The sequence below is a fragment of the Maniola hyperantus genome, chromosome 12 (genome assembly GCF_902806685.2).
Source record: "Maniola hyperantus chromosome 12, iAphHyp1.2, whole genome shotgun sequence".
NCBI lineage: Eukaryota > Metazoa > Arthropoda > Insecta > Lepidoptera > Nymphalidae > Maniola > Maniola hyperantus.
The window spans coordinates 2871001-2884304 of record NC_048547.1 but is presented as its reverse complement, the minus strand read 5'-3'; the positions used below and the strand labels follow the sequence as shown (position 1 = coordinate 2884304).

General features: G+C 37.5%; 1 protein-coding gene across 3 annotated transcripts in view; it reads right to left on the bottom strand.

The window, feature by feature from the left end:
- Positions 1-13304, bottom strand: part of LOC117987173 (acid sphingomyelinase-like phosphodiesterase 3b) — a 66103-nt gene that overhangs the window by 52546 nt on the left and 253 nt on the right. The window contains exon 1 of one of the 3 annotated variants that reach the window (XM_069502232.1): positions 12213-12354. The exons of the other annotated variants lie outside the window; for them this stretch is intronic. The gene's annotated coding sequence lies outside the window, so the exon portion shown is untranslated. Of the gene's footprint in view, positions 1-12212; positions 12355-13304 lie in introns of those variants that run through there. 3 annotated transcript variants of the gene reach the window in all.

Sequence of the window (13304 nt, the reverse complement as noted above, 5' to 3'; positions counted from 1 at the left end):
TTTAGACCTGTTAATTTAGTTTAGTTTAGAGATTGTGTACTAGAGAATCGGCCCCAATGTTTCACGCGCTTTTTAAAATGGCTTAGGCTGGGGGCACACGATGCGTTGCGATATCGACGTTAGTTTTAGTGTAAGCAAAACCTGAATGTAGTTTGTGTAGAATCAGTAACATAATCGATTGCTATCATTTTTACACCGTGATATATTTTGGCCAAAAATACTTAAAAATCCTGCAAGTTTGGACACCTAGTTGAATGACCACATGCACCAGCTGATTCTGGATATTCCAAGGATGATGTAAAGGGCTCCCAGATCCTTTTGGCAAAGACTGAACTAATTACTACCAGATCCTAGTTATAATGCGGGACCATGCTTTCCGAATCCCAAAAATTCGGAACTACAAACTCGATCACCCATCCAGTTACTGACTTAGATCTTCGTCACCTACCAGCACAAGCGGTTCTTATAAACCTCTATGTATACGCACTTGGTGGGTCATTTTGCACACAAAAATCCTATAAGGGTTCCGTTTTTCCTTTTGAGGTACAGAACCCTAAAAAAGTTCCAGCTCAGCTGCATTATGCTGTATGCTTAGATACACAAGAGCATACATTCTTTGCTTAACTTGATGGTCATGTCATACAAATTTTAGCACAAACACGATATTTGTTCGGAAATTTGGAATGACCATCCTCGTTACATAGAGGTTATTGTGTACTTATTATGTTATATTATAAGCTGTGATAGCCTAGTGGGCTTCAATCCAGGGCGTACGTCTAACTTTCCGGAATTATTTGCGTTTTAATTAATTAAATATCACTTGCTTTAACGGTGAAGGAAAACATCGTGAGTAAACCGGCATGCCCGAGAGTTCTCCATAATGTTCTCAAAGGTGTGTGAAGTCTACCAAACCGCACATGGCCAGCGTGGTAGACTATGGCCAAAACCCTTCTCACTCTGAGAGGAGACCCGTGCTCTGTAGTGAGCCGGTGATGGGTTGATCATGATAAGCATAACACACACAGGCAACACAGCATAGGGCCACATCAGCCTGTATAGAAGCCTCTCTAGAAGTTCCAAATTATCCTTATCCTCTCAGAAAAATAGCAAACTCTAAAAATAATTGGACATTATGAGTACATAAAGTTCTTGAACGAAACTAGGTAACGAACAATAATAACGTAACTCGAGAAAGTTTAAATTAAAAGAAAAAAGATAACAAACCATCTTCACAAGATAAGTAGGTGCCTACTTCTTCATAATGAATTCAAACATCATAATAATCTTGATTTATTTATCTCAGTATTCATAATTCACCGGGAATTTTTGCTGACTTCTTTCTTCTTCCTTACCATATCCCACGCTACGTGGGGTCGGCACAACATGTCTTCTTCTTCCACTCACTTCTGTCATTCGTCAACGTTTTATCCACCCCTTTTTCACGCATATCCTCTTTCACGCAATCCATCCACCTTTTCTTTGGTCGTCCTCTCCTCTTTTTTCCTTCCACATGCATACTTAACATTCTTCTAGTGACATGGCTTTCTTCCCTCCGCATTATATGCCCACACCATGCCAGCCTATTACCTCTCATCTTTTTTTTTGCTGACTGCATACTGAATTTATTGCGACAGCATTTACTGTGTTTTGTACAACTTCTGTTTTATTTCGACGAACATTAATGTTCTGTTGGAGTCGATTTATAAGTACGACGTAATTTACAGACTCCAATTTGAATTTTACCCTTTTAACAAACCCATTTTTTGGGAATGTTGACTCGAATGCCCGGGGGTGGCATACATAGTTTTCAGAGGAAAAATTTGAAAATCTACGTACGTGAACGTGACAATTATTTTATTTTTTACGATTGTTGGTTTTGCATCAAGTAAACAAACTAAAAGTATTGCACCCACTTTCGGAATTAGTTTACAACATGTAGTCCACGTGGACTACACAAATTTCAAACTACTATTTAACCCCCAACTACTGATTACTGATACTTTACTAACAACTGATTGTTGAAGTGTCAAGATTTTTTTAAATTATTGAACAATTTTATTCTCTTCATAGGCTACTAGCTTATGCTCGCGACTTCGTTCGCGTAGACTACACAAATTTCAAACCCCTGTTTTACCCCTATAGGTTCCTTATTTCGTTTTGAGCTACGGAACCCTGAAAAACTACATAATTAGCCACAATAACCCGAAGATCTGACTTTATGTAAATCTCCGCGTACCTTTACTACGAAAACGGCTATTACAGAATTTCTAGCGACTCTCCTAAATCTAAAAGAGCCGTTGTGCTAAGCAATTTTTCCACCATAGCCATTAAAGCGAACGTTACATAGAAGTGGCCGTGACGCGACAAAAAATAAATTTGATGAAGGTCGAGTGCGAAATTGAATGAAACTGTTATAATATCATTTTATAAATCCCTTCCCCGGACCCTGGTGCTGGAATAACGGAGAAAAATGGCGAAAAAAAGGCTATTTTCCTGTATTTTTTTAAGTACCGAACCCTGCCGTGGACTAATGTTATTTATGGCTAAGCTATTTGTATAAAAAAGTGGTGCCGTGTTTTAAGTAAGTAGGGTTAAGAGGTTAGGGTTGCTCAAAATGGCACCCACAATACGTCAGCCATAATGATATTTTGCCACTAGATATTAAATGATAACCGCCACACTGCAGTATCAGAAAAACTAACCACCAATACATTGTCAGCTTACTTATAAGGAATTTCTTTCTTAAAAATCAACATTTCATCTTATTAAGGTATAGGTACCAGCCAGTGGCGTGCAGGTCATAGAGACATAAAAGCACTGCTTACCCAAATTGAAATAGCTAAATGGTCATTTTTCATAATGACTGCCTTTAAATAGGTAACCTAACTGACTAATGCCTACCCTAGCTCGGAATCCTATGCACGCCACTGGTACCAGCTGTACATGAGAGCTTGTTGATTGACTACTTCCTTATCTATACTAGTAAATAAAATTGAAGTGTCTGTATGTATGAACGAGCTAATCTATTTTGACGGGACTTTCACAGACAAGTAGAGGATTAACCAAGGAGTAACATAAGCACACCGAAATGTTCGAGAGTTCTGAACAGATTTGCGTAATTTTTTTTAATCGATAGAAAAACTTTGCGACAACAATGTCACACAGCGACAGGAGTTGGCAACGAGAGGAGGAGACAATGTTGCGACAGGAGTTGGAATATAATTTTATAGTTTTTTTTATGGGTTGTCCCATAAAAAAATTATATTCCAACTCCTCAACCCTGATGCTGCAGGGGACCTGATCACCAAGACTGATGGGATTTAGAAACTGTCGGTTATAAATTGATATTGGAGGTACTTACCAAGGAAAGACTTTTTGAAATCGAGGTCCCAACTCCTCAGCCCTAATGCTAGAAGGAATTGCATTCCTAAATCGTGGTGATCCTACAGGATTTTTAAAGAATCATGCGTTTACATGATTTTACGAAATTTGGTACTGCATCCTTGCATCTTCGGGCTACTATGGATAGGTTACTTTTTGTCCTGGAAAATCAAAAGTTCCCACGGGATTTTTCAAAACCTAAATAACGCGGGCGAAGCCGCGGGGATCAGCTAGTTTTAAAATAAATAATTATTGCTTGCCTTGGTGCAAGAGTTTTCACCCGATTTTGGTAAAACTGGTTTCTGTTATCAAAGGTGTGTGAAGTATGCCAATCTGCCTAGACCCTTCTCATTCCGAGAGGAGACCAATGCTCAAAAGTGGTCTGGCGATGAATTGATCACGAAGATGACAATAAGTATATAGCAAAGAATATATAAAATCAAAGTTAAGTTAAGTAGTCTAATATTATCATTAAATATTCGCACACGTATTAGCTTGTTCTAATTACTCACTGACCCAGACACAGTATGAAGTTATATGAGCATACCTACTGCCCGTGGTAAAGTTATATTTCTCACCAACCACTACATTGGTAAAGTTATATTTCTCACCAACCACTACATTTTTCGATTGTTTTGTTGCTGACATTTCATTTTTAAGGGTTCCGTTTCTCCAGAAAAAAGGTACTCTTACAGGATCACTTCGTTGTCTGTCTGTCTGTCAAGACCAACGGGTCTTGACGAAGGGAATCAAAACCTATTAGGGTACTCAGGGTATAGAGATAGCTCTCATCCCGGTGACAGATAGAGTACTAGCTGATGCCAGCGACTTCATCCGCGTGGATTTACATTTTTCAAAATCCCGCGAAAACTCTTTGATTTTCCGGGATAAAAAGTAGCTTATGTGTTAATCAAGGGTATAATCTATCTCCATTCCAAATTTCATCCAAATCCGGTCAGCCGTTTTTGCGTGATTGCGTAACAAACATCCAAACATCCACACTTTCACATTGGTAATATTAGTAGGATTAGTAGGATTACTATGCCAGCAAATCAAAAACATAAAATATCTTTGCCTTAACCTAAATTAAATATTTAATAGTAAGTACCTGAAAAGTACCATTAAATATACCTGAAAGGTACCATACTTACTCATATTAAAGAAAACAGTCCGTCATATTTTTATACTTTACGGGTCAATCAATACTGCTCTAACTGCCGCACTCAGAGTCGCTTAATCGTTACTTAAGTTTAGTTAAAACGAGACAAAGCTATATCTCTCACATAAATCTGCCTCGTTTTAACTCAATTTTAAGTAACGATTAGCGACTCTGAGTGCGGCTGTAAAAGGGTAAAACAAAACCGGTGTAACTTTGGACGTAACATAAAACATCGTTCATGACAATAGGCCCCGAAGGGCGAAAGGGCTGAAACCTGTTAATTCGAATTAATACCCGTAATAAAGGTTAAATAATGCAGGCTTTATGCCCGTGACCAAGTTAGTAAAAGGGCTTTATTTAAAATTGATGTTAATATATAAGTTGGAAGTTATAGAAGTTGGAACTACAGTGTACCTACACTCTATGTAGCGAAATTGAAGGGACCGGGTATTTTAGTGCGTTATAAAGAGTTTTCGTTAAACGGAAAGTAAAAGAAATCAAAATAACTCTATGAATAACTGGTTAGCAATAAAACGATAGTAGGAAGTACAGTAAGTAAATACGTGCTAGACAATTACAACAAATCAACACATTTCTAAGCATTGTACATTCGAAATATTTACGACGCTATAATATCAGTATGGTAAAGTCAGTGAAATTAGTGTTTCATCATCATCATGGTCAACCTATCGCCGGCTCTCTATAGAGCACGGGTCTCCTCTCAGAGTGAGAAGTGTTTCGGCCATAGTCTACCACGCTGGGCATGTGCGGAATGGTAGACAAGGGTTAAAGGGACATTAGGGTCTAAATGATGACGTATTGTTTCGCTATTGAGAATGGTTGCTACGCTATATAGGTAGAATTTTTCAATATAAGAATAATAATGTAAACCAAACGAACCTTAGCAATTTCTACTTTTCAATTAGTTTTTCGTTAAATAGAGGTTCGCAATAAAGGGTTTACAATGTATTCTGTTACTACAAGTATGTACCCACCTACTTAGTTATATTATTACCTACAGTTTGGACTCCAGATTTTATCCATACTTAATATTATAAATGCGAAAGTGTGTCTGTCTGTCTGTCTGTCTGATAGCTTTTCACAGCCCAACCCTTCAACCGATTTTGATGAAATTTGGTACAGAGTTAGCTTATATCCCGGGGAAGGGCGTAGGTAACTTTTCATCCCAGTTGATGAGCTCCCACGGGATTTTTAAAAACCTAAATCCACGCGTACGAAGTCGCGGGCATCAGCTAGTTAAGTAATATAAGGTATTCTAAAACTATTCTGTAAAACATGAATTTATAAATTGTTTATCTACGCTCATATTATCTCAAAATCCTGGAGGCGACATAATCACGAAGTGATAAAGCCCGGCTCAAAGTAAACATTTTAAAAAATCTTAAAATCCTGATTATGAAATCAAAATGTGTCCCTTATTCACATACTTTATTCACTTACATCATGATTATTAAAAAAAATTATGATTACATTAAAGGTACTGATACAACACACTTAAAATCATCTTAACATAGAATATTAACAATTTGCCGAAATAATAATATTTATTCCATAATAATTCCGTAATACCGATATATAACTTTTTCGACAATTTAATTGACTTGCCAGTAATTATTAATACTTACAAAAATAATCCATAAGCCTTTAGGGATATAAAATATCAAACGGTAAATTTATATTACCCCAAGTTCTGTCTGGACCGGGCGCGTACAAAACAACGTTTATGAAAATTAGCCCCAACGGACCGGAAGATACGAACCCTCTTAATTGAAAAACATGCCCGCAGTAACAGTTAACTAGTACCTAGTACCTACTGAGTGAAAAGTTTATAAAATATATAATAATAATACCCAACCGAATTTTGGCCACGGCGGCGAATCTCCAAAGAGATTAGCCAACTGCGCGGGAGATATCATAGTGCACAAGTGTGGTGCGCAAACACAGGTGCATTCTCTATTCCCTCACTCTAATAGCCCGATGGGACACAATCTGGAATGCCAAAATGCTTGACGGCAAGGAATTGTTAATATTTTTTTGTACAAATAGAAGTCCTATAGATAGACCCAGTTAAGTAATCAAAGTAAAGCCAGTTCGGCAATCAAAAGCGGGAACAAGATTTACACCTTTCCCGGCTAAATGAAATTATAGAGTTCATCCGAACATGAAGTAATTAGAAACTGTTTATGCAAAAATTTACAAGAAATGGGCAAAAATTAATGATCGCATTGCACGAGACGACTTGCAAAGGGTGTAAGAGCCGCAAAAGTCAGACATCTGGCTTTAACCAGACATGTTTGGCTTTATACGGTCATACAACGTAGTCGGCCAAATAATCCAGCCTGTACGACTTTTGTTAGAATACGTTCACACAAGTTCCCACGGGATTCTTAGAGGCCCCCTCGTTTAACCGATTCATAATATTATGTTTGGTACAGAGGTAGCTTGCATCCCGAAAATTGACAATAAGCAATTGGCATCATCTAGAAAAATCACAAGTGGCACATGCCGTCCTACATGAAATGAAAATAAATTCATTTCGAATTCATTTCATCGCTTGAAATTGACGATAGTTTCTGAAAATACGTATTTACGTCCATGTTCCATAATTGGCAAACGCCTATTTAACCCCTTTGACGTACCATCAAATACCTACTGGCTATTTCTCACTAAGGTACAATACGAATAGATATAAGTCCCGCAAATTGCTAATGCGCTGGAACCATGTCTCATTAACATCGAAATATACCATCAGCTCGAAATTTCAGAGTAGTGCTGACGTCAATAATTGCATTAGCAATTTGCGGGACTTACAGTAGACACCTGATAGGTACGGTTTAGCAAGTCAATTTTAAACTCAACAATCAATCACACATTATTTAAAAAAAATCGTATAGAAAAACGTCGACGGCTTTTCCATTCAAAATATCGATGGCATACAGAATAGGTTTTTTAACAAAAAAAATGCAGTTGCATTCCTAACTTTTGGTTGTTGAATGACTATTGTGTGAGCCAATTCGTTTGCAGGAACTGTTTGAATTGGAGCTCTAGTGAAAAAGGATTTCCCTCGTTACATATAAATATATTTCAGGAATGTTGTTCCTGTTTCATATAAAACTGTTTTTACTCAAATTATATTAAGAGATCATTTATTTTTGCTGGAATGACTACATTAGACATTTTTAGGGTTCCGTAGCCAAATGGCAAAAAACGGAACCCTTATAGATTCGTCATGTCTGTCTGTCCGTCCGTATGTCACAGCCACTTTATTTAATAATGTTGTCATGTCGTAGGTTATTTTTATTAATAATTATTTTATTGCTATTTATATTGCAACATCTTTAACGATAATCTTTCTATATATAAAAATGAATCGCTGAATGTGTTGCTGATCACAAATCTCGAGAACAGCTGAACCGATTTCGCTAATTCTTTTTTTATAATATTCCTTGAAGTACGAGGATGGTTCTTACGGAGAGAAAATTTAAAAAAAAATCCTGAAAAAGAATCGACTGTTACGCGGTACGAAGTTCGCCGGGGCAGCTAGTTTATAATAATCTTATCTAATCTTATACTTAGATATATAGATATTTTTTACCAAGGTCCAGTTCATCCTGTATCGTTGCATTTTCACATCTTACAATATACACATCGGTATCATCTCACTACATGCAGTAGGTATCATAAAGATAATAGGTACCTTTTAATTTTGACAAACGCCTAATGATTCAACCCCTTTGATGTACGATCATAATTATGTGCATATACAGGCTATTTGGCACTAATAGATTAGGGGGTCACAACAAATTTGGTAACTATCACCATAAGCTGTAATACGAACAGATAGTAGACACGGTTTACATGGGTCTACGTGAATTTGCAAATATTCGCCAATTAGTTCGGAGAAAAGCATACCGTATTCTACGTCATAGAGCTAGGTAAATAGGTACTAGTTAAAACTACACGTACTACCTCGTGTCCCATTTATTACTCGGTCGGATAACAGAGATTAATGTTTATTGAACTGAAACAAAAGGTTGACCGAAAAATCCAAATATAAATTGTTGCAATAAATTTTGTCGTGTACCGTTCAGAGGGAAAATTCACCGGCGAAACCTTGCCTGTTCCACGTGGGAGCGAAATAGACAGACAGGTGGAAATAGTACCTTACCTACCAATGTTATGTTTAAAGTTATATAAGGTACAATAGATAATATAATTAATTTTATATTGTATAAACTCAAAAAATGAACATGAGTAACACGAATATCGCGTCTAAGGCTCATATCCCGCCTCACCCGTTAATCCCACGATAATCGTTGAGAACTCTACACTCGATATTGTAGACAACCTGGGGCACAAAATTCAGAAATTTCGAGAAAGAGGTTAGCCACCGAATCCAATTCGGCTGAGTAGCGTTTGGGAAACTTCGAGATTCTTCTCGCCCTAACTTCATCAGTGCTTGAGAATCAAAGTCTTCGTACAGTGCGTGTTGCCAGTTATTATATCACATATGGATCCTGGCATGGTCGCTAACTATGAGCTTCATTAGAAGGCTCAAAGTCACTCAGCGGGCGATGGAGAGCCATAAATGTTTGGAGGTTCTGTACGTGATCAAAAAAAAATGAGGAGATTAGAGTAATCGATATAGCTCAACGGGTTGCGAACTGAAGTGACATGGGCAAAGCACATAATTCGAAAAACCGATAGACGTTGGGGTTTCAAGGTATTAGAATAGGGACCTCGCACTAGAAAGCTCAGGGTTGGCAGACCCCCACTAGGTGGATAAACCCAGATGGGAGCGCACCCATATAATGTATAGTCCGCGACAGGTTGAGATGGCAATCGGGGTATGGGGTGGAGAGACGCCCCGCAAACCCGCACGTCCGCCCGCATTGGGTCAGCGCAGGGTCTGTGCGGATGTGCGGGGCGCTCCTTCGCCGATTGCCATATCGACCTGTCGCGTACTATGGATAGTTTATGAGTTAGACGATAACAGGATGAACTTATATAGAAACAAACAGATCCATATCCATTCCCCATACTATCTTCACGCCACGTCATTTGTCAGCAATTTGACTGTTCTCGAAACTGCGAATTGTTCGCAATTACGAAAAACTCTTTCAACATTCGCCAAATAAAAACCAAAGTGCCGAGTCGGTGTTTTTCGAGAGAGGTTAAATTATATAATGGAATAAACGTTTTATTCCGTACTAACATTTCGCGACGGTTTAAAAAAAAAGTTAAGATACTTTTAAGATTTTCAATATACCTCCTTACATAGGGTGGTATATTTAAGTGCTTTAAGTTTTCGTACGGAGCTTAATATTTTTGCCTAAGTAATGGTATTAGCTATGATGATGATGATGGACAGTAAAGAGCCGATTAGGTATTGTCTTCTTTTTTAGCAATGAAGCAACTTCCGAGCAAGTGGAAGAAAATATAATTATTTACCGAACTAAATCGCAGAATACCTAAAATATATGTACTTATAACAGTAGGTAAGGTAGGTACCTACTCCTAAATTGATCCAAGCTGGAATAAAATCTGAGCCATCTTGTTTGCGAGCAACAATAACAATGGTCCAGAGAAGCCGTTGTTCGGTTTTATATAGCGCAAATTTACCACAAAGATTATAACAGTTTCGAAGGCAAATCTTGGCACGGATGCCTCGCGTGCAGCTTTGGATTAAACGATAAGCTACAGTAAATATTTCTGGTATTTTGGGCATAACAAACACAAATATTTTTTATTTCAAAAAGGCATATACTTTCATGACAATGAGATACTTAACATACTTACCTGCCTACAGTTGCGTATTTACCTACCATAAGGGCACCCGGGCACGTAAGGTAAGGGTAATATGAAATCTCTCAGGGCCCCAGCCTAAGAGGGGCTTAGTAAACAAAAATAAACAAAAAGCTTTTCTTGAGAAACGTGGATGTGTTTCCTGGTATTACCAGGAAAATGAATTGAAGGAAAAAATATGAGAAAAATACGTTTTATTCTATGTCGCAGCAAAACTATACAAAACTACACCGCATTATCTTTCTGAAAAGCCTGTACCTACTATTAAGACTTATAAGACTTATAGAAACAGGTGACAACCCTTCCACCCCCCCCCCCCTCCTCCCCCCGCATAATTTCAATACCTAACTAGATATTAACCGCGATTAAAGCCATAATCGTTCTATGGAGAAAACTTAATGTATGCCCACGCCACGTCTCCACGACTAGCCACTTCTGTATAAACCATACCTTAGTGAGCCTTGAGGATATGCAATAAACTCGTGGAAACTTAGATGTCATACATCTTATAGCGCCACTAGCGCGCAATAACGCCAAGGACATCGAGCCCATTTGGAGACACTACACGCTTGCCACCTACAAATACGCAATTTCCGGGATTTACTACTTCAATATCCGGGACTTATGTGAATTTTGGGCAAACCAATGTTACTATTATTTTAGTAGTAAGATGAGAAAGTTGATACGTTTCGATTCTCTTACTTTAGGTTGGTTGATATACTCGTAAGACCCGCAAATTGCTATTGCGCTGGAACCATTGTCTCTTAAGTAAAAATATACCATCAGCTCGAAACTTCAGTCTCGTGCTGACGTCACTAAAATGGCGGCCACGCGTATTAGCAATTTGCGGGACTTATACTAGTGAGTCGACCCCTTTATCCTGTCGCATTCATGTCGCATTATACGAGTATATCGCTACGTCAAAACACACATGGAGAAAGTAAAGGGGACGGCCCACTAATTATTAAACTTTAGGAAAATTATCACAATCTTCATAATTTTTATCAATTCATAAACGTGAATAAGAGATCTCATGGGCAAATAATGTAGAGAAAAGGATAATCCCGTACACAGACAGAGAACAAGTACATAGAATAGGTACAAATACAAACAGAAAAAATAAAAAGAGTTTTCAGGACAAAGAAAAGGTAGAATTAAGTAAAAGTAGAACGTCCTTTTTTCCAGGACATTTGACGACCAAAATTATAAATAATAAAAGGCAACATGGCTTTTCTTACATAACTTTTACCAGGGAAAATAATAAAATTATTTTGTAATTTTATAAATGAAAAGCTGTACTCTATTTATTGTTAGTCCATGAACAGAATATGGTTTAAATCGAATTTTAGAACATTTTACGATATATATGTATAAGGTACCACCTTTTTTTAAAAAAAAAAAAGAATATTAGCCATGTTAAATGACTAATATTCCCCTTTCCTCTCCAATTAAGCGTCAGGCTTGTGCTAGGAGTAGGTACGACAATAGTGCAACGGGCGGGGTTTGAACCGTCGACCTTTCGGTTTTCAGTCCACTCCTATACCGGTTGAGCTATTGAGGCTCAAAAGGCTTTACACTTTACAGATTAAAAAAACTTCAGCAAGTAATAATACTAAATAGTGAAACATACCACACAGTTTCTCTAATTGACCAACATATTTTTTGCATTGCGTCCTACCCATGCAAGCATCCTTTATTTTTGCGACAACCATAAAGTATCCACTTTAATAACCTACGTACTTAAAAGCTTAGCAGATTAATAAATTAATCTAAGCTTAAAGGTTTTAACTCTTTTGTTCGGTTATGATGTGGTTTAAAAAAATTAGGAAAATAAGAAAATACTCACCTAAATATATCCACAAAATCACTTGGAAAAACAAATCACTCACAAGTTTTCCCCGCGAGTTTAAACACGATAAACCACAAGCTCATTTCACTAACACTGCCGCGCGAAAAGTGGAAAATCAGACAGGACTTTCCACCTCAACGGTCAGGACGCTACTGAGCCTCCTTGAGCTTTTGAGTTTTGAGCGAGCACTCAGCGAGCTTCGGTTCGCTTCTCCCAGATTTTTCCTCTATTCATTTGCCATTTTCCAAGTTTGTCGGTTGCAGTCGGGACTCGGGAATACTCGGAGGTTGTATGTAAGGCAAAGGCAGTATTATTCTATTCACCATTGTATGTAAACTTAGAAAATTCTTAATAAACTGCCAAATTATCATATTAAATGTTTGACTGTTAAATCAGTACCCTTATTATAAATGCGAAAGTGTGTTTGTTCGCAACGGTGCATCGGATTGACGTGATTTTTTGCATGGATATAGATAAAGACCTGGAGAGTGACATAGGCTACTTTTTATCCCGGAAAATCAAAGAGTTTCCACGGGATTAAAAAAAAACCTAATTCCACGCGAACGAAGTCGCGGGCATCAGCTAGTTCTTTGTATATTTTTGCCAATACACATGACACATCTATTGCAAAATTATATACTAACCTAGCCCTATTTCACCCCCTTAGAGGTAGAATTTTCAAAAATCCCTAAGCGGATGTAGTTTGAGCTGTGCGTTGATAGATCAGTCAGTCAGTCACCTTTTCTCTTTTATATATTTAGATTAATTAAAGTGAAACTTTTTGATCTTTTTGCAAAAATCCTTTAGTGACTTTTCTAAGTTTTGGCTAACTTCTCCTTCACATTTCCGTTACATTTTTTATGAAAAACTAGCGCAAATCCGTGGCTTTACTTGGCAAAAGTCTGAAGAGCCAAATTCTTACACAAATACATAAAATATGCAATAATTGCTAAGATATTTTTTTATTCAGATACAAGTTAGCCCTTGACTGCAATCTGGGCTAACATCTACAGCCTTGCCCTGCAGCAACAGGATTTAAATGAAATACAATTTTTTCATCCAGAAACATCACAGGAGTCTTATAAATAC